This window comes from Cibotium barometz, chromosome 40, assembly GCF_041138505.1.
Source record: "Cibotium barometz isolate CiBa-2024 chromosome 40, ASM4113850v1, whole genome shotgun sequence".
In the NCBI taxonomy this organism is placed as follows: Eukaryota; Viridiplantae; Streptophyta; class Polypodiopsida; order Cyatheales; family Cibotiaceae; genus Cibotium; species Cibotium barometz.
In genome coordinates, this window is record NC_141085.1 from 19,061,902 (window position 1) to 19,065,419 (window position 3,518).

Below are 3,518 nucleotides of genomic sequence, written 5' to 3' on the forward strand. Positions count from 1 at the left end.
TCATCTACTGAGGCTGCGTATAAGTCCTACCTTTTCTCCATGGCCTTTTCTCCATGACTGAATTTTGTGAATTCATCAGATTCTATAACATTTATGCTGTGCACAGGATTGTCATATCACAATTTTCTCGGACTCCCACCAAAGTGCTATTGCTTTGGCACAGAACCCGGTGATTCGTGGTGGATCCAAACATATTGAAATGCATTATCATTTTGTTCGAGATTGGATCGAACTTGGTCTTCTTCGCTCGGTGTATTGTTCTACCAAGGACAACCTTGCAAAACTCTTCACCAAACCACTCCCTCCTGCTTCTTTGGAGATCTTACGTCAGCGTGCCAACGTTGGTCCGCCCATCTGGCGCTGAGAGGAGGTGTTGGAAATATTGTTCATCCCCAAATAGACTCCCTGCATGCTTGAATCTGCCCATTTATGAGGCCCTGCATTGCATATTTTTTATTTCAGCCCTAACTTGTACATACCAGCACTCACGGGCCTCCCTCGTGCCGTACCTTCATTCATATTCAGGTTCTTGATCATTTGCAGTCTACTGTCTACACAAATATGTTGTTTTATTCTCTGTTTTCAGTTTTACAGCAGTAGCACAGATTTCTCACAAGATTAAAGAATGGGCTACCTCCATTGAGTCGGCCCACCAAATCCGTGACTAGATATGGCATGAAAGGCAAGCACTTCACTCAGTTACTACAGTTGACATGTACATAAAACAATGCTTTGTCCTTCCAGAGGCCTAATTGAATGATTTTTTATTGTGAATAAGGAGGGATTGAGGTGCTTAATTTTAAGAGACCAAAATCTTTAAGATTTATGAAGATGATATAAGGGAAATGAACTTGAGAAATCAAGATTGGAATATTAGGGACCTTCAAGGAAGATATCAATGCTGTTACATGTTTATTAATATAAGTCAATTAAACCCACTGATGTCTCCAAACCAATAAACATGGGTTTGAAAGCCCACAGAAATTTAAACTCTGCAGAGACAGAAAGAACTATAACTCCTTGGTCTGCATGTTTCAATATCAACTGTGAAGTCAAATGAAACTTCTAGGTTCCTGCCATAAAAGACTCGTGTCACCCTTCCCTATCCAGTCATAATAACAAGATTATAAAGAATAGCATCTCAATGGTCAGAAGATCTAAGCGTTGTAAAGTTTGGGAAGGTGGCTCCATAAAAATTGTCAAGTAAGACTAATTCAGAACCCTATCCCACTCTGAACTCGTATATCGAGCATATCACTGGCTTGATCAGTCAAATTGGTAGCATTAAACTGCTCAAAATCAGGCTGTATTGGTCTGGGCGAAAGGGCGCATTGCAACTCTGGCAAGCACAATGCAACTGCCTCATGTACCCAAGCTGCAGGCTACCTTCATAAAAATGAAGCCCTGATATCCAGGACAAGCCTCATCTGGATCCAATACTTACAAACTGTGTAAAAAAAGGCTTCACTGCATCGAGCCTCCTGTTGAATTGACATGAGGGTTTGAATATAGATCAAGACAACCTGTGATTGGCATAGAAATCCATTTCAATCATCATGACCACAAATCACTAGTATGGCTAGCCAATTACTAAAATCGCAAATGCATGACCAGCAACTACCCGTGTGGCAAATGCATGACTACTAATTACTAATATGGCTGATGTGTCCATCAAATTCCTGCCTACTGAACATAGACTAACTTCAAACGCTGTCATGCCACAATTATATATTTCACCAATTACATTGAATCAACAATTCTTGCCAATTAGAAGCAAACCAGAGCTTAACAGACAATCTGCAAGCATAATCATGTAAACACATGGGAAGCCAGGCAAACAACTGAGCAACAGAAGCATCACAAATGACACAAATCATTTTAAACAAAACTATCTTTGTAGATAGTTTTCGACCATATATTTGCAGATCAACTTACAAAAAGAGGAAGGGCAGGTCAATAGACACCGCCAAACTCTTCAGCAAATCATTCTCAGTAACTAAGACAGTCTACTCCCAATCCATAGAGAACTCCAGCGTACTGCTCAAAAGATCCATCACAGTACCTCTCTTTCATTTTACGGTACACACAGGAAGTGAGCAGGCTGTCGGAACCTGCTTGGTGAGAGATGCCGAGTCTCTCAATGCCTAGCAATACAGCAAGGTTGGCAAGGCTACCACGCAGGCCGTAGAACTTCATCATGTACCTGATGTCGTAGAGGGTGGGGAAGTAGATATGGACCATGGCGATGAAATCGGATTCTAGCTCGGGAAGCTTCTTGCAGGTCAGCACTCTGAGAAGGTAGCCGATATCCTGAGCACAGTGGAAGGTGATCCAGTGCATGCTGGAATTGAGCACAACGCCAGAGGATATAAAGAGCTCTCCGAATCTGAGAAACTCGATTCCTTCCTCCTTGTTCTTCTTGAAGTCCAAACCTGCTCCCCTCAGAAGATCTATGGACTCCTGCGCAAACACATCTTCCTGCGGGCTGAACTCGCAGAAGTTAAACTGCCATATGCAAAGCTTGTCTGTGCCGCACCTAGGCAGAGCTCCGTGCTCATCGCAGAAGGTCAAGCCGAGTTGTATCAGCTTCAACGTGTTCACGTTGGCCCTCAACGACGTGTAATTGTAGGCTGGAGTGCCCCTGGGCACCGTCACTGGCTTCAACACAGTCCCTGGGAACTCTGTATCCATGGCCACGTAAGGGTAATCGTCCACAATCCCCCGTATCAGCCCGATCTCTTCGTCCAGATTGGCGGCCCATACCTCCCTTATCATTAGCTCGTCTTTGTTCGGCATCACCGCCATCGCTCAAAAGCTCTGCAGCGTGGGGTGCAGCTAGGGTTTCGGAAACTGTATGGTATCTGAGAGAAATGTTTGCCTCCAAGAAGGTGGAAGGTGCAGGGACATGAGAGGAGAGGTGAAGCCAGCAGGAGCATTCCCTGAGTGTCTAGCGTCTCTGTGCAAGGACGGCGAAGAGGAAAGAAAGCTCAGATCTAGGCGGTGGAGGGGGAGCAGGAGGTCGGCATGGGTGGATAGGTGAAGAGGAAACCGAGGAAGCGGGCGGGCGGGCGGGAGGGTGAACGAAACGCGATGAGGGAGGAAGAGACGAGGGGAGGGGAAGGGGCGATGGCGAAGCTGCGTGCTGCAGCGAAAACCTGCTGGTGCAACAAGCTTCAGAAGCTACGGCTATGGCGATCGCAAAGGCCGGTAGGAGGAAACAGGAGGACGGGTCAAACTGTATGTAAAGTACTACGGTGGCCTTGGGCGGTGCCTCCTTTTATGTCCTTTTGATCAAATTGTAGGTCTTGGACAATTAAAATACCCCCCCAAAAAAAAAGAAAAAGAAAAAAAAGAAGGGTGGTTTCACATGGTTCTATCACTATACATGAGTATCGCACCATACAACTCACTCCTAGAGCACCGTAGCTCACCAAAGTTTGATTTCCTACCTTGCCCCCGTGCAACACCAAACTTCCAAGGATTTCCTAGCAAACCCCTTTCAATGTTCTACCTTTTCA

At 45.3% G+C, this 3,518-nt stretch overlaps 1 pseudogene across 1 annotated transcript; it reads right to left on the reverse strand.

Moving 5' to 3' along the window:
• Positions 1 to 1,876: 1,876 nt before the first annotated feature.
• LOC147615279 (putative CCR4-associated factor 1 homolog 10 pseudogene) lies at positions 1,877 to 3,255 on the reverse strand (annotated as a pseudogene). Its single transcript, XR_015262808.1, has one exon. The product of XR_015262808.1 is annotated as a putative CCR4-associated factor 1 homolog 10 pseudogene (transcript).
• Between the last annotated feature and the right edge of the window lie 263 nt (positions 3,256 to 3,518).